The sequence below is a fragment of the Lithobates pipiens genome, unplaced genomic scaffold, assembly GCF_037356315.1.
Source record: "Lithobates pipiens isolate NorthernLeopardFrog02 unplaced genomic scaffold, aLitPip1_a1.2 Scaffold_13, whole genome shotgun sequence".
Lineage (NCBI taxonomy): Eukaryota > Metazoa > Chordata > Amphibia > Anura > Ranidae > Lithobates > Lithobates pipiens.
Genome location: NW_027507718.1, coordinates 252,642,230 through 252,669,223, shown reverse-complemented (window position 1 = coordinate 252,669,223; position 26,994 = coordinate 252,642,230). Strand labels below are relative to the sequence as shown.

At 43.4% G+C, this 26,994-nt stretch overlaps 1 long non-coding RNA gene across 1 annotated transcript; it reads left to right on the top strand.

Annotated features, from left to right (window-relative positions):
* The first annotated feature begins 1,025 nt into the window (after positions 1 to 1,025).
* LOC143976096 (uncharacterized) lies at positions 1,026 to 13,564 on the top strand. Its single transcript, XR_013272505.1, has 4 exons — positions 1,026 to 1,110; positions 6,204 to 6,266; positions 8,440 to 8,589; positions 13,036 to 13,564. It is a non-coding gene; the product is annotated as an uncharacterized LOC143976096 (long non-coding RNA).
* The last annotated feature ends 13,430 nt before the right edge of the window (positions 13,565 to 26,994 follow it).

Here is a 26,994-nt window from a genome sequence, read left to right as displayed (position 1 = left end):
TTACAACTGATAATAAAGATCTTCCTGCACAGTACAGACCGGGTTAATTACAACTAACACAGCTGCCTAGCCCCTCATAAACAAAGACAATTAGTAGGATTTTACAGTGATGGAAGATCCAAAATAGCGCAACTAAAAAAAAGGTAAGCTACAGTTTTTATATATATTTTTTAGGGTATGCTATGTGAATGAGAACATGTAACAAATATTGTATAAATTACTGTAGGTGTTATCCAGATTTGGCTGCAAAAGTGGAAATACACTTTAGTCTATGTAAGTCTAAATAAGGGATGGCAGTGGAAGAAACTGGGACAAAGGTGTAGGAATCTAATAATGATTCTTCCATTAATAGACAAATGGGAGTTATTTTGTGTGGATTTGATACTATATATTACTATTATATTATAGCACTAGGAGCGTTGGTTTGAATCCCAACTACGGCACAACCTGCCTGAAGTTTTCATGTTCCCCCTGTGTGGGTTTCCTCCCACACTCCAAAGAGATGAAGGTAGGTTAATTAGCTCCTGTCTAAATTGACCCTAGTATATGTATGACTGTATAAAACTATTTTTTTTATAAATAGTGTCACACTATGCCTACCTGGCACCTCTCTGTGCTTCTCCTCATGAATGTCAGCTGGGTCCTAGGATTGTAAGTTCCTTGAGGACATGGACTGATGTAAATGCACAACAAATATGTAAAACCGCTATGTAAATTGTTGGCGCTATAAGTACCTGTAATAAATAAAAGAATATTACAAATGGCAAAAATATATATCAGAACATATAAAATGTACTTTTGAAGGTTTTAAAGGTCACATGTTCATAGGTAGTTTTCTAAGAAAGATGAAGCACTACGCAATATATAAGGTTATTTTTGGCTGTGATTCTACAAATGAAGCCTTTGTGTTGTAATTTTAACAGTCTAGATTGCGCATTATTCAATTACTCATCATCATAAAGCCATTTATTATGCATAGAATTTAGCAATCAATCACTAAGACAATGATCTCATTTGTTGTGTGAGTCCTGTTCAAATGGTATATATAGGCTCGCTGTGGCACATCAATAACCAAGCCTCTTAGAACACTGACTTGCCTCTCTCATCAAGGTAAGAATACCATTCTAATAATGCAATAAACATTTTAAGGGGACCCAACATGTTAGATGATAATTCTGAATTAGAATCAGAATACGAAGAGCTAAAATAGAGGGATTATTATTTTTATTATACAGATATATAAAGACCCAACAGTTTGTGCAGTGCTTTACAGAGTAAAGGAAGACAGTACAGTTACAATAGAATTCACGACAAGCAGGTTAAGAGGACCCTACTTGTGAAAGCTTACAATCTAAAAGGGAGGGGCAGGTGATACAAAAAGTGATAACTGTGAGGCATGAGATGATGGAGAAAGTAAAACATTTATTTGTTAGATAGAGGTGGGCTGGCTTCCCAGAAGAGAGTTTTCTGGATTTGGCTACAAGGTGAACAGAGTAGAAGACAAATTGGATGGAGAATTCCAAACAATGGGAGAAGCTCTGGAAAAGTCTTGGGAGTGAGCATGAGAAGAGCCAGTGAGAAAGTTAATGAGCAGGAGGTCTTCAGAGGAGTGAAGAGGATGGTTTAAGTGATATTGCTAAACTAGGTTTGGTATGGCTTTGAATGTTGTTGTTACCATGCAAAATGTTTCTTTGTTGGGCGAGCGGAAGCCAGTGAACGGATTGGAAGATAAGGGCAGCAGCAGCTGAATTGCTGGTAAGATGGATGAGACTGGCAGCAGTACAATTTCAATACAATTCAATACAGGAAGAATCAGAGGGCTCTACTCATTAGAGCTTACAAGCTAGGAGGGAGGGTCAAGTGATACAAAAGGGTAATAACTGCGGGGGATGAGCTGATGAAGAAAATAAAAGAACAGTTGTTAGGTGGAGGGAGGGTAGGCTTCTCCGAAAAGAAAGGTTTTCAGGGATTGCCTAAAAGTAGATAGATTTGGAGATAGTTTGACAAATTGGGGTAGGATATGCCAGAGGATGGGAGAGACTCTGGAGAAGTCCTGGAGGTGAATACGGGAGGAGGTGGAGAGGGAGCAAGAGAGCAGGAGGTCTTGGGAGGAACGAAGAGGACGATTAGGTTGGTATTTTGAGACTAGGCTAGTAGTTTTGATACTAGGCTAGATATAGCTGGGGGTAGAGTTGTGGATGGCTTTGTAACTTATTGTTAGTATTTTGAATTCAATTTGTTGGGCAAGTGGCAGCCAATAGAGGGATTGGCAGAGAGGGGTAGCAGACGCTGAGCAGTTTGTAAGGTGGATGAGTCTGGCGGCAGTATTCATGATGGACTGAAGGGGGGATAGTCTATTTAAAGGTAAGCCAATGAGGAGGGAGTTGCAGTAGTTGAGGTGAGAGATAACTAGGGAGTGAATCAGGAGAATCATTGGTTAGGAAGGGACGTAGTTTGGAGATGTTGCAGAGTTGAGGCGGCAATCTTGGAAAGGGATTGGATGTGGGGCCGAAAAGGAGAGTTCAGAGTTCAGGATCACACCTAGCACTCTGGAATGTGGGGATGGGTGGATGGTTGTGCCATTGCTCTTGACAGAGAAGTCAGGGGAAGAGGCACATGGGGGAGGAAATTATATAAGCTCGGTTTTGGACAAGTTGAATTTGAGGAGGTGGTGTGATATCCAGATAGATATAAGAGAGGTACAAGAACAGAACCTTGGGGGGACTCCGATGGAGAAGGGAAGAGGAGAGGAGGAAGTAGAATCATAAGTGACACTGAAGGTGCGTTGGGATAGCCACCAAAGAGCGTGGTGATGGAGACCGAGGCAGTAAAGTAAGGAGGGGGTGGTCAACCGTATCAAAGGTAGCCAAAAGGTCCAGAAGAAGGAGTACAGAATAGTGTCCATTGGTTTTTGCGGTTAGTAAGTCATTTGTGAGTTCTCGAAGAGCAGTTTCTGTGAATTGTTGAGGGCAAAATGCAGACTGAAGGGGATTAGGAAGGTTATTCTTTATGAGGTGGTCACTTGGTTGTAGACCAGGTATTCAAGGAGTTTAGAGGAAAAGGGGAGCAAGGAGATAGGGCATAGATTGTTAAGATTGGTAGGGTTCAAGGTTGGCTTTTTAAGCGTGGGAGTGACCAGTGCATTTTTTAGAGCGTTGGGGAAGATTCCAGAAGAGAGGGAATAGGGTCCAGGGGACAGGTGGTTAGGTGGGCATTAGATAGGAGTTCAGCAACTTTGTCTATAGTAGCAGGTTTGAATAAGGGGAGTGTCAATTGTACCTGTTGATATGGGGTGTTAACTGGGTGAGATACCTGTAGAGTGGAGATTTCATCGCAAATTGTATCAAACTTATTTTTGAAGTGATTAGCAATCTCCTGGGCAGTGAGTGAGTTAGTCGGGGGAGGCAGTGGAGGATGAAGTAAACAGTTGAAGGTAGAGAAAAGTTGATGGGGACTGGATGAGAAGGTGTTAATGAGAGTGGTAAAATAGGTCTGCTTGGCAGTGTGGAGGCAAGAATTGTATTTTTGGAGGGCAGATTTGTATTGGTTGAAGTCTTTGAGAGACTTATGCCGTGTACACACGGTCGGACTTTCCAGCAGAAAAAGTCAGATGGAAACATTTCATCGGATATTCTGATCATGTGTGGGCTTCAGCTGACTTTTTTTTCCAAAAATTCTGACGGACCTAGAAATAGAACATGTTTTAAACCTTTCCGACAGAATCAATTTCTATCGGGAAATACATTCATCTGTATGCTGTTCCGATGGACCAATAACAAAGCAAGGGCAGCTATTGGCTACTGGCTATCGAACTTCCTTTTTCTAGTCCCATCGTATGTGTTGTACGTCACTGCATTCTAAACTATCAGACTTTGGTGTGATCGTGTGGAGGTAAGTCCGTTTCAGCAGAACTCTGTCGGAAAAACTGCCAAAGTTTATTCTGATGGAAAAAACGGTCGTGTGTATGCGGCATTAGTCTTATGCCACAGACGCTCAAGAGCACAGCTAAGTTTTTTTAAATTTCTGGTGTCATCTATTTGCCAGGGTTGTAGGGGTTGAGGCCTGTTTCTGTGTGTAGTTAGGGGTGGGAGCTTGTCCAGGGTTGAGGACAGGGAATTATTGTAGGCAGAAGTGGCTTGGTTGGGGCAGGACGGGGGTGAGATTTTGTCATAGAAGTGGTCAGTAGCAGAATAAAGGATAGAAGGGTTGAAGTGGCGAAGGTGATTAGGTGATTGGAGGCAAAGTTGGTGAAAGATAGGGAGAAAGTGAAACTAATAAGGTGGTGATCAGAGAGAGGAAAAGGATTGTTGGAGAGGTGGCATGGAGTGCATAGGTAGGAGAATACAAGGTCAAGGGTGTTGCCAACAGAGTGAGTAGAAGCATGTACCCATTGTTTCAGGTCAAATGAGGAGGTTAGACTAAGAAGTTTAGAAGCAGCAGGAGGGTTTGTATTAATAGGGATGTTGAAGTCACCAATAAGGATTGTGGGAATTTCAGAAGAGAGAAAGTAGGCCAAAAACTCATCAAGGAAAGTTGATAACAGTTGCTAGGGGGCGGTAGATCACAGCAATTCTTAGGGAAGTTGGAGAGAATAGGCTTATACAGTGAACTTCAAATGATGAGAGGGACAGAGAGGGAGGAGAGTGAAGAACCTTCGTTTTTCTTTCAAATTGTGTTTGAAAGACCGCTGCGCAAATACTGTGTGACATAAAACATTGCAACAATCACTATTTTATTCTCTAGGGTCTTTGCTAAGAAAAATGCATATCATGTTTGGAGTTCTAAGTAATTTTCTAGCAAAAAATACAGATTTTAACTTGTAAGCAACAAATGTCAGAAATAGGCTTAGGCATGAAAGGGTTAAGGAACCCCACTTCTTTGGAAGAATCCCAACCTGCGCCCACTAGCATGTGCCTCCCCATGTGGATGTGGCTGGAATTTTGCAATTAATCAATCAGTAGGTAATATTAGGCACACAGTTAGCACAAATTTGTATACCACAATCAAACTGCAAGAGGACCGAAAGGCCAGAATTGTAAAGTACACTGCACACACATATTCCGAAAATAGCCGAAGATGAGCGGCGCCTGTGCCGTGTGTCCAGGTTCTAGCCCCACCATCCAAGTGGACATAGAGTTGGAATAAAATGAGCCGAGCGCAGCGAGGCCGAGCCTGAATCGTGGCGAGGGAAGCGAGCCCGCGAGGGGCATTCTAATTTTGCCAGCCCTATGTCGGCTTGGATGGTGGGGCTACCACCTCGACTCACGGCGCAGGCGCCGTTCATATTTGGAGATTTTCTGAAGCGTCTTCTGCTCTGTACTGCGCAAGCGCTGCGCATGCGCAGTACGGAGCGGACAGTATCCGATGGCAGGACACTATATGTCAGAACACCGGGCGGCAGCTGGAGAGGAGACGAGGGCGGAGATAGTGTGTGACATCATTGTCTGTGAGATGTGACAGGCTCACTGGCTCAGCAGGGAATTAGGAGGAAGAACTTGGAGAATGAAGGACACATACCAGGTGCGGCGCTGGAGGTGTTGTTCCAGCGGGTCAACTGCAAAGTAAAAATGCCAGGGCTTTCATCACTCTCGGGAGAGTCGGAAATATGTCATACCTCTAGGGCAGTGATGGCGAACCTTGGCACCCCAGATGTTTTGGAACTACATTTCCCATGACGCTCCACTACAATGCAAGGTACCAGAGCATCATGGGAAATGTAGTTCCAAAACATCTGGAGTGCCAAGGTTCGCCATCACTGCTCTAGGGGGTGTCACCCGGGTGCGGACCGCACCCCCCACACAACGCCACTGACTGCACCCCTCTTCCTACAATAAATTGCTCCGCCCAGGGCATCCTCCCCTTCGGCCCACCCCTTGTACCGGCCCTGCCCACAAGCATTAACTTCCTGGATGCAGTGAATGCTGAGCTGCCAGCATTCAATGCTAGGTCCCGCGCATGATCAGTGTTAAGGGCGCGGAGCGCTGTAAACTTCCAGGTTGACATCACGATCCGCACCGAATCCTGGAAATGCTGACACTTCGCTCCCAAGGGACAGTGCGCCGCCGGGGATGAAGAAGATACACGCCTACATCCGCGGGGGTCAGACACAGGAAGTACCACAATAAAGACTGCTAGAAAGGTAAATACACAGCAAAAAAAAAATGTTTTACAATGCATTAAACTACATTATGTTTAACTTTCAGGAATTGAAGATGAAGTTGCTGTTAATCTTTGCCATTTTATTCATAGCAGTTGAGGGCTGGCCAGTAAGTATGCTTCACCTGTTGTACTTTAATTTATGCTCCATTCATACCTAGGCAATTCCAATCGCAGATAAATCGTTGAGGTTCTGCCAGCAATTCCAAACTGCAGCAAAATGCGGGGCGCGTTCGCGATTGCCATCACTTCTTAATGGCACCCCGATCGATGTGCAATTTTGTTGCGATAAATCGCAATGCTATTGTGGCAAATCACAACTCGAGCCTCTGTCGCCCAAAAGAAGCATCTGCTTCTTTTTAAGCTACAAGCTTTGCGCATCCCGCATTTTGCAGCGTTTTGGAATCACGAGCCGTATCACAGCGATTCCGCCTGCAATTTAAACTGCCCAGGTGTGAATGGAGAATTATAAATAAGCCTTAAAGTTGAAATCTGGGGGAAAAAACTTTACTCATACAGTGCAAGCATTAACTGCTTGCTTTGCCTTGGGTAATAGTAATAAGGTGATATTCTTATTCCTTGCTCCCCCAGTAGTCCACACCCCTCCTCCACTGTCCAAAGTCCCAGGATGTGAGCAGGCCCTCTGTAACTTCACAGGACACCTGTGAGACTGAGGAGTAAGGTAATTATCACCTTATTCACCATCCCCTAGGAATATCGAGCAGTTAACCTTTGCGTTGCAGTGGTGGATCCACTCAAGTGTACATTTTTTTCCCCCGGAATTCATTTAAAAAAAAAAAATACACTGCATTGACCTAAAAATTTGCAGCAAACCAGTAATTAATCAGAATATTTCGTTTTGCTTTATCTTAGAAGATTTTTTGGAAAAGTGCAAAATATAAGATTAACCCTCTGCTGTAGAAGATTAGAAGGTTATTAGAAGGCTGCAGTCAACTCCTAAGATCACGCTCACATGGGCTTCAGCTTATACAGGCATACCCCACTTTTAAGTACACAATGGGGTTTATTTACTAAAGCTAGAAAGTGCAAAATCAGGCTCACTTCTGCATAGAAACCAATGAGCTTCTAACCCCAGCTTGTTCAATTAAGCTTTGGTATTAAAACCAGGAAGCTCATTGGTCAGACGTGAGTTTGATTTTGTACTTTCCAGCTTTAGTGAACAAACCTCATTGTGTACTTAAAAGTGGGGTATGCCTGTATAAAGCAGTCTGTATAACGATGGCTTCAACTTGCCAAAAGCTTTGCAATTTCTTTGCAAAACCTTACTGTACACACTGCTTTAGTAAAAGCAGTGGTCCATGTCCTTAGGGAGTTAATTGTTTGCAGCTTTTCAACTGTTGGACCATGGATCTAAAGGATTGTTTTGTTCACTAAAGTGAAATAAGTAATTTGGTTAGGATGATCAATGATTCCACTTTGGAAAATATTGGGGTTGATTTACTAAAGACAAATAGACAGAGCACTTTGAAACTAAAGTTGCTCCAGGGCTTCGTAATTGAGGTAAAGCTTAATTTTACACAGAATACTCAATCACATGCAAGGAAAAAAAAATTGTTGCTTGCATATGATTGGATAATGTAAGTCAGCAGAGTGTAACTTTAGTAAATCAACTCCAATGAATCTCTAAGCTTAAGCTATAACACACCAAAAAAAATTAGCTTTGGACCTCCAATCGCTTCTGAGCTGATTTTTTTTAAAGGCCTATAAAAAGCTCATTATTAGTGATGCCAATCAAGAATGTCCAAAACCAAAAGGAAGAACTCTCCACTTTCTTGTTAGATGGCAGAATTCCTGTAACGAAAAGCTCATCCAATAACACATGTTTACTGTAGTGCCACTGCAACAGTTGAGTTGGCCATAGATAGTTGGAATCTTGGTCGGTTCAGTAGGAGCCAGCTGAGTTTTGAACCATGTATGGGCAGGCTGAATGTCCCCAAGCTGATTGATCAATCAACTTGGGTACAACCAGCCTGCCGGATTTTACATACGATTATTGCTAGTGGCTGTTATAGCTGCTAGCAATAATCTCTGTGCTCATTGTGTTCTTCTGGAAGGGGGGTGGGGGAAGCTGTCCTGGGAGAACACAATGGCCCAGCAGGAGGGATCCCCCCATTAATCCCGACTTTTGCAAGAAAGACAACCCCCCTGTCTATGGCCAGCCTAACAGTCACACCATGCACAAGAATACTATTATGTTTGGCATTTTATACAATTACTGCAGTTGAACAGAAGATTTTCATTGTTTTTTTTTCTCCAAATAAGCCTCGTAAGCATAGTCACCTTCCTGAACACAGAAGAAAGCAGCATTTCTTTGGTCCCACACATGGACGCAGACCTATACATGGAAATTTCCCTCATCGTGGACATAAAGCAGGATTTAAACATCTGCATGTATTTAAGTTTCCAAACGAGGTAATTTTAGGCTGAAAAGCATTTTCATGTTTATTTTGCATGATGCGGTGCCTGTGACCCTGGCGCAGAGATCTCCCTCCATCTCCAATCCTACTGTGGGAGCTAAATATCTGTTGTGAGCTGAAATTGTTGGTCCCTGACTCTGAAGTGCATTTTCTCCTTTTTCTCATAGCAAATACACATGGAAAGCAGTAACAGTAGTGTTATGCTGTCATTAGCACTCCAGTTAATTCTTCATTGGAATATACTGACGATGCAGAAAAACTCCCCAGTGAGTTCAGTTTACATTAAAGGCCCCTTTCACACTGGCAGAGTCTGCCAGCGAATCCGCCTGCTCAGTGGGGGGATCTGCCTGCTGATTCTCGCTGAGAAGGTAGATGATAGATCCATGTCTGCTCCGAGAGTGAACAGACACACCTTGTTTACCTCTATGGGCAGTTGGATGGAAACAGACCGCCTATCTGTTTACACCCGAGTATCATCTGATCCAATCCACCGGATCCCCAGCCATCTGTTTTTAGTGGGCAGGATCGGATATTGGCGGGTGTCAATGGACACATATCCATTAACATCTGCTGCTCCGTAGAGGGCAATAGGAGGTCTGACAAGCGGACCTTATCGGTCTGCCCGTATGAAAGAGCCTAACGCTCAGTGAAGGAAGGGCAACTCAGAGGCTGCAAGGACATCTCTTTTTTCTTTCTGGTTTCAAGAAAATATAAACCAAAAGAGGTACCAACGGAAAAATTAAAAGATTTTAGGTACAGTTCCAGCTTTAGGATGCCTTCTCTCTATTTAAATGGCCCTCAATAAACCTCATGCCTCTAAGGTCATCATACACATTACATTCTATCGTCACAATCTTTGTACAATCAACTTTAATTTTATGCAATATGCAGACCTGCCTAATCTATCTAATCAATTTGTATCCAATTAGGCAGGTCCCTGTACTACATACAGTAGTAAATGATAGATTTGAAGGAGATTGTAACGGGTAAACATTAGATTTGAATTCTGTGCACAATAAGTCTGCTTAAATACAGCGATATCACCCATCTTTCCCAATTGGCTATAACACGCTTTTGAGCTTACCAAGTCTCTATGCAGGCTTTATGAACAAGTACTTTTATATCAAATCTGTCACTTCAAAAACCCCCAACAAATGTTATATGCAATAGAAGCTTCTTAACATATACCTTTCTGGTTAGCAGCAAGCCCAAACTCTGCTGTTTTCAAACTCAGCCACTGCCAGAATCTTCCATGTCTATCCAATTTTTGGCTTTGTGAGATGCCTGATACCCTACTGCACGAAATGGTTCCTCTTGCCCATAAACTTTAAGAATGTTCGCTTGATTTTTTTTTACTTTTAGTGGGGTCAAACTGGCATTTTTTTCAACTGCAGGTATAGGAAAATTTGAAGGATCAAGATGGAACATTTTTCTTAAAGCGAAGTTCCACTCAAAAATGGAATTTCCACTTTAAGTGCAGGTGACCCCCTGACATTGCTCATTTGGTGTGTCATTTTTTTGGGGGGAAAGCGGATACCCTCTTTTCAGAGGTATCCCACTCCCATTTCCTCCTGGGGCTCTGCGGCACTGGAAGAAAGATAACCTCTCCTCCCTCCCTCCCTGCAATTTTCTGGGATATGTCACAGATCATAGAAGATTGCCTGGTCATTCACAGCTCAAACAAAATGTTGAAGTACTTTTAAAATGACATTCATCAATTCATTAAACTACTGAGAATTTTTGCACAAACGTTTGTTCAAAAAACCACTAGTATATGGCGCGTTTTAATTACTTCTGTATACTGTATTGCCATAGGACAAGCAGTTATAACCACAACTACATGGTGTGGGAAGTAGCCCCTAAAGCCCCATACACAAAGGCCGAATATCGGCCGGTTCAACGGCAACCTGTCCAGCTTTTGTCAAAGGGGCATGACCGAAAAATATCTTCCGATCGGCATCCGATTAGCGCTTGCAGCCAATGGCTGCGAGTGCCGACCGGTGTGTTCTGTCGGGGGCAGTCCTCCTATCAGAACACAATAGCTCAACTGAGAGTTCGCTGTATTAAGATTGGATTGTAGTGCAGCGAGCTCCTCAGTTTTTTTTCATTCAGCCCGCTGAGTTAAACGAAAAGATTCATCAAGAGGCAGATGGGATAACGCAAGCAATGGCATGGGTCACAAACTACCTCATTCTTAAGCAATATCTAAAGCAGAGTGTTTTCTTCATATAATGTAAGCCCAGGCTGATACTCAATGGAAAGCTCCTTTTTTGGTAACACAAGATATACAGTAAATTTTGAATGAAGACATTAGGAAATGCATTCATGGAAAGCAGTAATTTTTTTTCTAACACTACTACATACACACATAGTACAGTTTACAGTTCAAATGCTATGATAGCTATCAGGCATTAAAGCTGAAGTCAAAGTAGACATCGAGACACGCAAAGAAATGCATGTGTGAGAATTGTACAGGCATACCCCACTTTTAAGTACACAATGGGGTTTATTTACTAAAGCTGGAAAGTGCAAAATCAGGTTCACTTCTGCATAGAAACCAATGCGCTTTCCGGTTTTATTAACAAAGCTGGGGTTAGAAGCTCATTGGTTTCTATGCAGAAGTGAGCCTGATTTTGCACTTTCCAGCTTTAGTAAATAAACCCCATTGTGTACTTAAAAGTGGGGTATGCCTGTATAACCTAATTAGATTACAGAAGGCTAATATCAGATAGAGGGGGTTATTTACAAAAGGCAAATCAATTTTGCACTATAAGTGCAAAGTGCACTGTGGATCCGAGGGGGACATGCAAGTGAAATAAGAAATGCAAAATCAGCAGAGCTTCCCTGATTTCAGATCTACCCCTCAGATTTACTGCGACTGCACTTCAAAGTGCACTTTCAGTGCAATTTAAAGTGCACTTTGTTCTTGTAGTTTGCACTTGTAGTGCAAAGTGGATTTGCCTTTCGTAAATAACCCCCAGAGTGACATAATTCTATTGTTTTTAAATAAAAACTTATTTAAATATGAATATATAACTTGATTAAATGGTGTTTTTATATATTTTCGAAGCTCAAATTTAACAGCTGGCAGTGTTTAACAAAAAAATATTTAATGTTTTTATTTTAGGATATTTTATATGATTTTTTAATTTTTTTTGCCACATCACAAATATCCCTCCAAAATATTGATTCCATTGGTGAGATTTAATTGTAAAGGGAATAATGGGAAATGACATGTCATTTTCTAAAGTATTTACGGTAATCGCCAGCATATAATCTTGCTTATCATAAAATGTAGGTGTCATTATATTTTAGATTTATGCCACGCACACACGATCAGATTTTCCGTCGGGATATGTTGGATGTAAGCTTGTTGGCGGTAAGTCCGTGTGTATGCTCCATCGGACATTTGTTGTCGGACTTTCCGCCAACAAATGTTGGCTAGCATGTTCTCAAATTTTCCTCTAACAAATGTGTGTTGTCGGACGTTCCGATCGTGTGTACACAAATCCAGCAGACAAAAGTCCAAAGTACAAACACGCATGCTCGGAATCAAGGACGAGCCGGAATCACTCGGTCTTGTAAAACTAGTGTTCGTAATGGAGATATCACATCGGCTCAGCTTACATCTTCTACGTCACTACATTTGTAATTGTTGGCTAACATTTGTGTGACCGTGTGTATGCAAGACAAGTTGAAGCCAATACCCTTCTAACAAAATTCCACGGTTTTGCTGTCAGAAAGTCCGATTGTGTGTACGATGGCATAAGTCTAAAACCGGTCAGTTTTTTTTCTTTTGGACTGAGTGGGTAAAAGTTACATTTTATTTCAAGTTTTTATTTCCATTTGTGACCCCTTCACTAACTTCCTGTCCCTGTAACAGGGGGGATGGGGGGAGCTGGCCTCATTAGGAAGGCACAGACAACAAAAGAATTGTAAAATTCTCATAATATTTAGGACGCACAGGTTCCTCAAGAGGAAGCAGAAAGGCTGTATCACCTCACTGTCACCTGACCAGAGCCCTTCCTGGACACCTTTTTGGTCCATGGCATGGCAACCGATAAAAACCTTGCACTTTTTATCTTAATGCAGAACATCACAATGTATGGTATGTACATTATGGTGTACTTCAGTGAAAGTGTACCGAAGACTACTGTAGTTGGTTGGATGCCATTCTAAATGCAAAGCAATGCAACACACAATATAAAGCCATGTATTACCATGAACTGGTGTATCAAGTGGTAAAACTTCAGTTTTACCACATATTTTCAAACAACATAGGTGTGAAGCCAGCCAAAAGTTTTCAGCTAGAGATTTTATATGGGGCAGAGCTTTGGGCTAACATGTAGAAGTCAGTTAATTGTTAGCAAAAGGTCTGCTTTAAATGACTACAGGTGTGTTCTTTTATTCCATACATTTAACTACTGTACTATTATTTCAGAATCCAAAGCCATGTCAGAATACAACTACCGGAACTCCTACTTCAACTACAGTAGCTTCAACAACAACACAAACTCCAACAACAACCCAAACACCAATAACCTTAATTCCAACAACTATTTTGGAAACCACTATTGCACCTATTACTGAGAATATGAATACTCTGGATATTGAAGGATCAGGAGAAGAGGAGATATATGACATATCAGGCATATAACCTATTACTTGTCATAATGTACAACAAAATAAACTTCACATCAATCTAGACTGGTATGACATTTAGATTCCGAGGGGGTGAATTTACCAATTGTTTCACCCAAGATTCACACATTTTTCAAATAAAAAATGTGTGAATCTTGGGTGAAAGTTGTGTAAATGTTGGGTATAAATATTCATATGAAGACTCCCTAACTAAGAAAAATGACATGGAAAACAATGTAAACATCATTTAGTCAAACAGCCAAAACTATAATCACATTATAATTCATATCACATGTACTGTGTAAATTTAATAAAGCATTCTGCAGAAATTGTCTGTGTGTTCACTAACAGTTAAAGCTGTTACAAGCAAAACAGAGAGTTCAATAGGGGACTTTGGAGGTACTATAAAGAGTCACAACACTTCCATTTATAAATGATTTTGGTTCACACTTTATTTATACAAAGATTTACATGCCATAAATCCAGAAAACCTGGCACCTATGTGTATACCTTCTATTGTAAAACAAAAATATCTCCTAGCTCAGGTCTCTACAACACCATGGGGTTGATTTACTAAAGGCAAATCCACTTTGCACTGTAAGTGCACTTGGAAGTGCAGTCGCTGTAGATCCGAGGGGAAGCTCTGCCCATTGCTATCATCCAATCATGTACAGTGGAACCTTGGATTACGAGCATAATCCGTTCCAGGAGAATGCTTGTAATCCAAAGCACTTGCACATCAAAGCGAGTTTCCCCATAGAAGTCAATGGAAACGAAGATTATTCATTCCACATTGACTTCTATTGCATGCAATACCGCATGTGGCCAGAGGTCGCAGAACCTCAGAAATACTCAGGGACAGCTCGGCTGAACTTAGAAACTCTCCCAGGTACTGAGTATTTCCGAACAGCTCTGAACCATTCCGAGGATCACCAGCGCCCCTGCACCTCTGGCCGAATGCAGTACTGCACACCCCATAGGCTTGAATCCTGCTCGTTTTGTGAGACAACACTTGCAAACCGAGTCAGAATTTTTTTTAAAAGTTGCTTGTCTTTCAAAATGCTTGTTAACCGCGTTCCACTGTGCAAACAAAAATGCTGTTTTTTTTCATTTTCCTTGCATACCCCAGATCTACAGCTACTGCACTTCCAAATGCACTATAGTGCAAAGTGGATTTGCCTTTAGTTAACCAGTTCCCGTCCGGCGCACGATGATGTACGTCAGCAGAATGGCACGGGCAGGCAAACTGGCATACAGGTACGTCTAGCTGAATTTGCCGCCCTGCCATTGTGTGCGCACCATGCCAGCCGGGACCCCCCTGAGTGCGGTCGTGGGTCCCGTGGACTCGAACGCCTCATGGGGCAGGAGAACGGGGAGATGCCGTTGTAAACAGCAACTCCCCGTTCTGCCTAGCAAATGTGATTGGCACTGATCTCTGCTTCCTGTGATTGGAGCAGAGATCAGTGATCACTAGTACACAGCCCAGCCCCCACAGTTAGTAACACGCCCCTAGGACACACTTAACCCCTACACTGCCACCCCCTGGTTAACCCCTTCACTGCCAGTGTCATTTACACAGGAAACAGTGCATTTAAATAGTACTGATTGCTGTATAAATGACAATGGTCCCAAAAACGTGTCAAAAATGTCCGATGTGCCCGCCATGTCGCAGTCACAATAAAAATCGCTGCCATTACTAGTAAAAAAAAAAAAATGCTATAAAACTATCCCCTATTTTGTAAACGCTATAGCTTTTGCGCAAACCGATCAATAATTGCTAATTGCATTTTTTTTTACCAAAAATATGTAGAAGAATACGTATCGGCTTAAACTGAGGGAAAAAAACGTTTTTTAATATATTATTGGGAGATATTGATTATAGCAAAAAGTAAAAATACAGAATTTTTTTCAAAATTGTCGCTCTATTTTTGTTTATAGCGCAAAAAATAAAAACCGCAGAGGTGATCAAATACCACCAAAAGAAAGCTCTATTTGTGGCAAAAAATGACGTCAATTTTGTTTGGGAGCCACATCGCATGACCGTGCAATTGTCAGTTAAAGTGACGCAGTGCCGAATCGCAAAAAGGGGCTTGGTCCTTTGGCTGCAAATTGATCCGGGGCTTAAGTGGTTAAATGGTCTGTAGTGCAAATCTGCAAAATGCAAAAAGCACCAAAAATGCATAGGTGCGAATCCAGGCTTACCCACAAAAAAACAGAGTGCTCCTCAATCTGGGAGTCACTACCTTACAAACCACCTCAAAAACTTGCAGGAACAAATGCAACAGTGCATTTACTTAAAAGTAACTGTGCTTTTTGCCAAAAAAACAGGAAAAATTAAAGTGCCATTGCAAATTACGCAGCCGTCTGCAAAACTTTGCGGCCAAAACAGGCATCAGCCGATGCACTGACATCTACCTTGTAGAATTTTGTAAAGGTGTGAACAGAAGACCAAGTTGCCGCTTTACACACTTGAGCGACAGACGCTTGATGTCGGAAGGTACCAATCGCCCTGGCGGAGTGGGCCGTGACCAGAAAGGGGGGCACCCGCCCCTTCAAGGCGAAGGCCTGTACTACAATCTGTCTGATCCACCTGGAAATGGTGGCCGACAAGACCGCCATGCCTTTTTTCGGACCAGCCACTGAAACAAACAAGGAGTCTGACTTCCGAAAGGGAACCGCAGCCGACAAATACACCCTCAGAGCCCAGACCACGTCCAGGAAATGGAGGGCAACCTCTTTAGGATGTGTCGGTTTAGGACACAGAGATGGTAACACAATGTCTTCATTGATGTGGAACGCCAAAACCACCTTCGGCAGAAAAGATGGTTGCGGACGCAACACCACCTTATCCTTATGGATAACCAGATAGAGCGACTTGCAAGACAAGGCCACCAGTTCCGAAACCCTCCTGGCCGACGTAATAGCCACTAGATAGACCACTTTTTGGGAAAGGGTCAACAGAGGGATCTCTGATATTTTCAAATGGCGGTTTCTGAAGTGCCCATAACACCAGGTTCGGATCCCACGGGGGTAGCGGTGGACGCACCGGATGAACTGCTTGTCGGACCCCTTGAACAAAAGTACTCACTAGAGAGTGAGACACTAAAGAAAAGCGAGAGGAGACGGGACTGTTACGGTGCTAATAATAGTAAGGGAATGTATAAATAAAAGAGAATATTTTATTAAATGTAGAAAAAGCAATCAAGAAAAATACAATAGACTCAAAATTAACAAAATTACATATATTGGCTACTATACAAAACAGTATGTAAAATCCAACAATTAGTTTAGATAACCATATTCTTGGCAGTTCAGATGGAAAATTCCCGACATGTTTCGCCTATTATTAGGCTTCTTCAGGGGAGCCAATAATTGGTGGAAGAGAAATTGTTTTGTTTAGAATACAAAAAAGGTTCACTATAAATAGAAAAAGAAAAATAATAAAACAGAATTAATGGAGCCGGTCAGATACAGAAACGCACACTTTTAATCCTCAACATCGCCCAACTGTCTCAAAGGATTGATCAATATAAAATAAACAGTAAGACAGAGAGTGTATATATGTCTTTGGAAGGTGTAAACAAAATAGTACCTACCAATTTAAAACAAATGCGTCTAGTCCCTAAGAAGAAGACCCCACCTAGGATTGGAGAGTGGACCGATCACAGTAAACCGCCCAAAAAGGTGACTGCAGGAGACAAATCAAGCGAACAAACAAAGCTAATATTCAAAAAAAAATTTTTCACAAGGAGCTTGATAAAGCTTCCATAGGGATTATTGGTTAATTAATAGGTTTAGAGAGTCCATAGCAGTAAAGAATAAATTTAAGCCATACCTGTGCTTAATTAAATGTGAAGTATGTTGCACATAGAAAGCTGGAGATTGCACAGAGGGAAGTCCTTGGAATTGTGTCTAGAGACCGGTGAGGTGATCTTGGTTGTAATAGGGTAATTTTAAAAGAACACAAGAGTAGAAAAAAGTGTTCAAAAATATAGAGGGAGCCCTAAAACAGAGCAAAAAAACAAAAGGGAGAGTCAGCTGGGCAGTGTGCTCAAGAATGATTTTTGGTCAATTAAAAGAGTTTTTGCTTACCAAAAGCATGTAGGAAATGAAGTCACAATTTTTGCTGTATCACAAAAGCGGCAGTCTAAGCGTACCGCACAGCAGACAACACCAGAACCACACCATTCAGGCTCTAAACAGAGCCGCCAAAAGAGTCAGTCTAAGATCTAAAAATGACCAGAACAAATTTAAATGAATTTAAGCAAGAAGGAAGAAAGAGAGGGTTGGAACAGCAACCTGGTCTGTGTGGACAGACTCTGTGCTTGTTCGGTAGACTGACCTTGCGGCGAAAACATCTATCGTGGACACGGCAGGGCGGACATACCTGCAGCATTAATGAGCGCCTTTTTATCTCCCTCACCACCCGGCGTCTAATGAACGACGCCGGATGTGAGCGGACAGTGAATGCGGAACCGCGCACCCGCGCGCACCCGCGTCACACTGGAGGCCTACAGTCCCCATAATGCCCCTGCGGCGGCGTCTCCGTGACCATGGAGATCAGGAAACCGCGACAAGCAGCAACGGGGAACATGGGAGAGACATTCAAGAGGGCTCAGAAGAGCCATACAGAGAATGTCAGTCCAAGGACCTAGTGAAGCGGATGCGCTCGCACAGCAACCCGCATATTGACAGGTCCGGCTTCCACATAGCTGGACCTGTGTGTCCGTACAGGCACCCATAGCTGTGCGGAAATAAGGTGATCGGACGTGCCTCCCCAAAAAAAGAGAAGGGGGGTCTTTCCAAAGGGGGACAAAAAGACAGAGAGAAAATTTGAGAGTAGTATGCTATATTAGACTTACAAAACTTGGTCTAAGTGATTATCAGTCAAAAAAATGGCTGTTTAATCTGAATTCAATTAAAACCCTTGAGACATATGGAAAAAATGAGGGGAAAAGAAAATTGTGCTTAATGGCCGACTCCATACACATTCATAAAATTACAATAGAACAATAAACAAATTGTAATTAATTTGACAAAATGTATACCGCTACAGAACATCAGTGAAAATAACTACACTGTTGAGATAGTATAAACCAAAAATCAATAATGTTTAAGTGTACTATAGAATTGAAAATAATCAAATAGATTAATGTATAAACCAAAAAAGAAAAAAATGAAAAATAGACGAATCGACAATTGTTGAGTTGGTCTATAGAGTTTTGTATTTACACTATATGAACAAAAAATGAGAGATAAGATGTAGCCGGGATGAGAAAAAAAAAAAAAAAAAAGGAAGGGAAGAAGGGGGACAAGGATATAGGAGTGTGAGGGTACTGACAATTTGGCAGAAAGTGGGTAGCCCCATTTCCAAAGGACTAAGCCCCCCATGGAAAAATTCCATGGGTTCAAGATTGAACATAGTGATTATGGAATAATAAAGAGAATGATGATTTTTAGACAAAGTGTTTGAATGTAATGTATTCATTCAAACCAGGATAATTAGTAGCTTCTAAAGTATATATCCATTGGGTTTCCAATTGAAGTAAACGCCTGTCTATTTCACCACCCCGGGCATGAGTGGGCACATGCTCCAGAGCAGCGAAACGTACACCGTTAGAATCAAAATTATGGGAAAAGCCTATATGTCTATTTAACGCTGTAGTGCATAATCGTTTAGATAAGGGCAACATGTGATCTCTGATTCTTTTATAAAAAGGGCGCTTAGTCTTTCCAATGTAGAAACATCCACAAGGGCAATTGGCAATGTAGACAATCCCCACAGTTTTGCAAGTAACGTTGTGTTTAATGGTGCGAGTAGAACCGTTGGGCAATGTGACTTGTGCTGATCCAAGAATGAAACGACACACATCGCAGTGGCCGCAAGGATAAGTACCAGTACGGTTGGGTCTAACAGATCCATGGGTATTAAAATGACTTGTAACTAGTCGGTCTCTCATGGACTGGGATCTACGGTACGTCAATTGGGGAAAAGGCTTGATATATTTATGAATTATTGGGTCCGCAGTTAATAGGGGCCAATATTTGTCTAGGATTGCTCTCATTTGATAATGTTGACGTGAGTACTGTGTTATAATGCGTATGGGTGTATGAGAGGTAGATCTAGGTTTGGGGTAAATTAACTGATTTCTGTTTAATTTTGATACTTTGTTGTAGGTGCGTTTTAGTAATGCCTTACTGTAGCCCCGTTGGCAAAGTCGTGTGGTAAGATCCCGTGCAGCCAATTCAAAGTCTGCGTCTTGAGAGCAGTTGCGACGCAAACGAAGATATTGGCTGTAGGGGATACTATCTAAAAGTGATTTAGGGTGAGCACTTTCCGCATGAAGAATGGTATTACCCGCGGAGGGTTTGCGGTACAGAGCTGAATCAATGACACCATTTTTATCCAATTTAATGTATATATCCAGAAAATTAATCTGGGTCTGACTGAATTCCATCGTAAATTTGAGATTAAATTGGTTGATGGACAAATTATCAAAGAATTCATGTAGTTCATTAAGGGAACCCGTCCATAATAACAAAATGTCATCAATGTAACGGTGCCAACCCAGGATGATCTGTTAGACCCAACCGTACTGGTACTTATCCTTGCGGCCACTGCGATGTGTGTCGTTTCATTCTTGGATCAGCACAAGTCACATTGCCCAACGGTTCTACTCGCACCATTAAACACAACGTTACTTGCAAAACTGTGGGGATTGTCTACATTGCCAATTGCCCTTGTGGATGTTTCTACATTGGAAAGACTAAGCGCCCTTTTTATAAAAGAATCAGAGATCACATGTTGCCCTTATCTAAACGATTATGCACTACAGCGTTAAATAGACATATAGGCTTTTCCCATAATTTTGATTCTAACGGTGTACGTTTCGCTGCTCTGGAGCATGTGCCCACTCATGCCCGGGGTGGTGAAATAGACAGGCGTTTACTTCAATTGGAAACCCAATGGATATATACTTTAGAAGCTACTAATTATCCTGGTTTGAATGAATACATTACATTCAAACACTTTCTCTAAAAATCATCATTCTCTTTATTATTCCATAATCACTATGTTCAATCTTGAACCCATGGAATTTTTCCATGGGGGGCTTAGTCCTTTGGAAATGGGGCTACCCACTTTCTGCCAAATTGTCAGTACCCTCACACTCCTATATCCTTGTCCCCCTTCTTCCCTTCCTTTTTTTTTTTTTTTTTTTTTCTCATCCCGGCTACATCTTATCTCTCATTTTTTGTTCATATAGTGTAAATACAAAACTCTATAGACCAACTCAACAATTGTCGATTCGTCTATTTTTCATTTTTTTCTTTTTTGGTTTATACATTAATCTATTTGATTATTTTCAATTCTATAGTACACTTAAACATTATTGATTTTTGGTTTATACTATCTCAACAGTGTAGTTATTTTCACTGATGTTCTGTAGCGGTATACATTTTGTCAAATTAATTACAATTTGTTTATTGTTCTATTGTAATTTTATGAATGTGTATGGAGTCGGCCATTAAGCACAATTTTCTTTTCCCCTCATTTTTTCCATATGTCTCAAGGGTTTTAATTGAATTCAGATTAAACAGCCATTTTTTTGACTGATAATCACTTAGACCAAGTTTTGTAAGTCTAATATAGCATACTACTCTCAAATTTTCTCTCTGTCTTTTTGTCCCCCTTTGGAAAGACCCCCCTTCTCTTTTTTTGGGGAGGCACGTCCGATCACCTTATTTCCGCACAGCTATGGGTGCCTGTACGGACACACAGGTCCAGCTATGTGGAAGCCGGACCTGTCAATATGCGGGTTGCTGTGCGAGCGCATCCGCTTCACTAGGTCCTTGGACTGACATTCTCTGTATGGCTCTTCTGAGCCCTCTTGAATGTCTCTCCCATGTTCCCCGTTGCTGCTTGTCGCGGTTTCCTGATCTCCATGGTCACGGAGACGCCGCCGCAGGGGCATTATGGGGACTGTAGGCCTCCAGTGTGACGCGGGTGCGCGCGCATGCGCGGTTCCGCATTCACTGTCCGCTCACATCCGGCGTCGTTCATTAGACGCCGGGTGGTGAGGGAGATAAAAAGGCGCTCATTAATGCTGCAGGTATGTCCGCCCTGCCGTGTCCACGATAGATGTTTTCGCCGCAAGGTCAGTCTACCGAACAAGCACAGAGTCTGTCCACACAGACCAGGTTGCTGTTCCAACCCTCTCTTTCTTCCTTCTTGCTTAAATTCATTTAAATTTGTTCTGGTCATTTTTAGATCTTAGACTGACTCTTTTGGCGCTTCTGTTTAGAGCCTGAATGGTGTGGTTCTGGTGTTGTCTGCTGTGCGGTACGCTTAGACTGCCGCTTTTGTGATACAGCAAAAATTGTGACTTCATTTCCTACATGCTTTTGGTAAGCAAAAACTCTTTTAATTGACCAAAAATCATTCTTGAGCACACTGCCCAGCTGACTCTCCCTTTTGTTTTTTTGCTCTGTTTTAGGGCTCCCTCTATATTTTTGAACACTTTTTTCTACTCTTGTGTTCTTTTAAAATTACCCTATTACAACCAAGATCACCTCACCGGTCTCTAGACACAATTCCAAGGACTTCCCTCTGTGCAATCTCCAGCTTTCTATGTGCAACATACTTCACATTTAATTAAGCACAGGTATGGCTTAAATTTATTCTTTACTGCTATGGACTCTCTAAACCTATTAATTAACCAATAATCCCTATGGAAGCTTTATCAAGCTCCTTGTGAAAAAATTTTTTTTGAATATTAGATTTGTTTGTTCGCTTGATTTGTCTCCTGCAGTCACCTTTTTGGGCGGTTTACTGTGATCGGTCCACTCTCCAATCCTAGGTGGGGTCTTCTTCTTAGGGACTAGACGCATTTGTTTTAAATTGGTAGGTACTATTTTGTTTACACCTTCCAAAGACATATATACACTCTCTGTCTTACTGTTTATTTTATATTGATCAATCCTTTGAGACAGTTGGGCGATGTTGAGGATTAAAAGTGTGCTTTTCTGTATCTGACCGGCTCCATTAATTCTGTTTTATTATTTTTCTTTTTCTATTTATAGTGAACCTTTTTTGTATTCTAAACAAAACAATTTCTCTTCCACCAATTATTGGCTCCCCTGAAGAAGCCTAATAATAGGCGAAACATGTCGGGAATTTTCCATCTGAACTGCCAAGAATATGGTTATCTAAACTAATTGTTGGATTTTACATACTGTTTTGTATAGTAGCCAATATATGTAATTTTGTTAATTTTGAGTCTATTGTATTTTTCTTGATTGCTTTTTCTACATTTAATAAAATATTCTCTTTTATTTATACATTCCCTTACTATTATTAGCACCGTAACAGTCCCGTCTCCTCTCGCTTTTCTTTATCTGTCATATTTGGGATGAGGTGCGTTGATAATTCCTTGCCTTATTTAGCTTTTTCCACTCCCCTATAGAGTGAGACACTAGTGGTCGCTGAAAAAAAGACATCCAAAGCTGATATTTGTCCTTTAATGGTGCTTAAAGCCAATTTCTGGTCAACTCCTTGCTGTAAAAACAGCAGGATCCTGGATATAGAATAGGAGCGCAGACGCAATCCTTTCTCCTCAAACATGGAGATGTAAGCCAGGTATGATGATCTTCTGAGAAGAAGATTTCTGTGCTTTCAGCATAGTTGGAATCACCGAGTCCGACAGGCCCAGGTTCCTCAACACCTGGCTCTCAATAGCCATGCCATTAAAACCAGCGATGGTAAAGCAGGATGGAGAATCAGACCTTGAGACAACAGGTCCCCTCGTAACGGAACGGCAGTCGCCAGGCGGCGTCCACTACCAGGCGCACTAGGTCTGCGTACTAGGGACGCTGGGGTCAATCTGGGGCAATCGGAATTACTGGAATCCCTTCGGCCTCCACTCTGCGGAGCAGACATGGTAACAGTTTTAGCGGAGGAAAGGCATAGATCAGCTGGTACTGACCCCATGGAGTCACCAGCGTGTCTGCCCAAGGATCTCTTGTCCTGGACATGAATCTCGGCACCTTCCAATTGAGATGGGAGGCCAGAAGATACAAATCTGGAGTGCCCCATCGCAGGCACAGTAGCCTGAACACCTCCGGATGCAACGCCCATTCTCCTGGGTCCAGCATCTGGTGATTTAGGTAGTCCGCCTGACAGTTCTCCACTCCCGGGATGTAAATGGCCGAAAGGGCCGGTATATGTCGCTCTGCTCACTAAAGAAGAGACTGATCATTTGCAGCTCGAGCACATTGATCGGTAACTTGGATTCCTCCTCCGACCAGAGGCCCTGGGTTGACTGAACTGCCATTACTCCATCCCAGCCGGTTAGGCTGGCGTCCGTTGTGATCACTGTCCAATTCAGAGGTGGGAATGACTTCCCAGACTGAAGTGCCGGGGACCTCAGCCACCAGAGCAGGGAATCCCTGACTAACTGGCTCATCTGAATCTGCTGACCCAGGGAGAACAGAGATTTGTCCCATTTCTTCAGGATCTCCTTCTGCAAGACTCTAGTGGGAAACTGGGCATAGGGTACTGCCTCGAAGGAGGCCACCATGAGTCCCAGGACTCGCATGCAGAAGCGTAGCAACGACCACCTGCGGTTCATCAACAGTTATACCGCGGCTCTGAGAGTCTGCAGCTTGTCTGAAGGGAGAAACACTCTCACTTCCAGGGAGTTCAGCAGTAAGCCTAGGTACTTCAAGCGCTGAGTCGGTACGATCACCGCCTTTTTAAGGTTCAACAGACACCCAAATTCCTGCAGGGTCTGCATTGTGATCGCCACATCCTCCTAAGTCTGAGGCAAAAGATGCTCTCAGGAGGAGATCGTCTAGGTAACCTACAATTGCGATCACGCGTTGTCACAGCAACCCCAAAACAGGAGCCAATACCTTGGTAAAGACCCGGGGGGCTGATGCCAAGCCAAAAGGGAGAGGTAAAACTGGTAGTGGGCTTCCCCAACTGAAAATCGCAGAAAATTCTGATGCCGAAGGCATATGGGTATGTGCAGGTACGCATCCTGGAAGTCCAAAGATGCCAGGGAGTCCCCTTGATGGAGTGCAGCGACTACTGAGCGAACTGATTCCATTCTGAACCTCTGTATATTTACAAAGTAATTGAGGGCTTTTAGGTCCAAGATTGGAGGTACCCCTTCCTTTTTGGGAACTACAAAGATTGGAGTAGAATCCCTAGAATCTTTCCGGCTCCAGAAAAGGTACTATCACCCCGCGAATCAGCAGGTCCCTTACCACCCCCATTAGGGCCTCCCGGCGACCCGGGGTACGGTTATGCTGGAGGGGAAGAATCTGTTTGGTGGCCAAGAGAGCAACTCTATCTTGTAGCCTGAGGAAATCAGATCGCAGACCCATTGGTCGGACAGCCGAGAGGCCCACTGGGCTGCAAACTCCCGAAGGCGACCCCCCCACCCGTGTTGCGGGTGGGAGCAAACCTTCATGCGGTAGCACGTTTGCTCGCAGGCTTGCGGTTCGAGGGACGTTTTTGTCCTTCAGAGGTCATCCCGTCAGGCTGGGGACATTTCGCTGAAGCCCCAGGCGGACAAAAAAGAAATTTATGAGTGGAAAAAGAAGGCCCTCCCCTACAAAGTGGCTCCTTAGCCTTCCTGGCCTGTGGGAGTAGGGTACTCTTACCACCTGTGGCATTTTTAATAATGTCATCCAACAAGGCTCCAAAGAGCCGCTCGCCAAGGAAGGGTAAATCCGTCAGGGATTTTTTAGTTGCCTGGTCAGCCGACCAGCATTTTAGCCAAATCAGGCACCTCAGCACCACTGCTAACACTGAAGCCCTGGATAACAGAGGGAGGGTATCCAGGGCCGCGTCACAAATGTACTTAAGGCTTTGCACTAACTGGTCTGCTAGTTTCACGCAGACAAGAGAAGCCTGTTGCTCCCCCAATTCGTGGTGCAGACGTTTTGCCCACTCAGTAAGTGTCTACGACACAAGTGCGGATGCCAGTACTGGTCGCATTGCTGACCCCACAACTGTAAACAAGGAACGAGGCACTGCCTCGGCCTTCCTGTCCGTGGGGTCCTTAAAGGCAGGAGTCCCCTCTACCGGGATTGTGGTTACTTTGTTTAACCTGGATACTGGGGGGTCCACAACCGGAGGAGCTGACCATTTTTAGAGAAGGCTCTCCTCCAAGGGGTAACACACCGCCATGTATTTGGGGACCGAAAATATCTGTTGCGGTCGACCCCATTCCTTGTATATGAACTTATCAAAATAAGTCAGATACGGAAACACCTTAGGTGTACAGTTCTGCTGTCTCCTGAATTTTTAGGGTATCACGCACAGCCATGATAAGTGCTCCAACAACTCATCCTCACTGTCCCATCGGTCCTGGTCAGCATCATCTGAAACGACAAAGCAGGGGTCACCAGCCACAGCGGGGCCCGTGTCTGCCGTTTTTATACCACCTTTGCGCCTATGCACTGTCTCCATGTTGGCAACGAACGTATTAAGGACCGCCGACAAAGCGTCCAGAGGCACTGCACTGTCTGCAGGCAAACCGGTTGCAATTGCCTGGATTTTGGAGGAAGAAACACCAGTTTCTGAAGCCATGCTGACCCTACCCTGTCTGTCACCTGTTGGGGACTTTGATGGTCTCACCCTCCTAACTGCTGCAGGCTGAGGGGCCCCCACCACAGAACTCACCACCCTGATCGAGTTCTGCGCTGTCCAGCTAGGTGTGCCAGTGTCAGCTCCCAGATGCATGTGAAAGAAAACCGCGCTGTGCTGAGCCCCACTGTACAGCGCTGAACATGAAAAATGTGTTCAGGCTTCAACAAAATGGCAGCCAATATAAAGGACATAATCATAGGGAAAATGGCCGCCGAACTACAGTAAAATGGAGTCAGACCATGCTGCTCCCTGGTCACACCAAAAATGGCTGCCGAGCACTGTATACAATGAGGGACCGTGAAAACAGGCAGAGGAAATGGTGGCAAACAGCGCTACAGCAATCAGCAGACACAGACTCCAGACACCCAGGAGAAAGACCTACAGACATCCAGGGCACAGCTACCTAGCGCAGTCCCCACTCCAGGTGAGAGCCCCCCCGAGGAGCCCCTGTCTATGGCACACACACCGCTCAGCAGCCCATGCAGCATCCCCCACAGGGTAGGGGGGAGGGAAGATAGGGACAGGGAGAGAAGAGAGGGAGGTGAGGGATCCCCGAATTGACCTCCCGGGGAATGCCCAGCTGCTCAGCCCCACAGAGGCAGGGAGAGCTGTACTTACCATTACTGGCGAGCTGGGGAACATTCCATCACAGACCCACACTGTGACGCAGACATCAGTAGCCCGGTCATATGTGTGCCCCGGGGCATTATGCCCACCGGCCGCCCCTGGAGCTGGGGGCATGTCGTGGCCGACCCAGCGTGGAGTTCTGGTCTGCACACGCCTGCTGGCCAGGCTGGGGAGACTACAAGGTTAAGGTTATGCAGCCTGTCACCCAGCCGGCTGTTGATAGCAGATCACAGGATCTTAATCTTGCGCAAAAGGCAAACTTCTGCAGGAAAAATCCACGGACCGATGGGCCCGCAGGGTTCCTAGGTCCTTCTCCTTCACTAGGCAGAAAAAAAACTTAGGCTGCAGGAGGCAGGCTAGGGGGTTGTTACCAAAGGCTGGATTCACACCTATGCAGTTTTAGTGCTTTTTGTAATTTGCAGATTTAACATGGTTTCCTATGAAACACATTCTGTAGTGCAAATCTGCAAAATG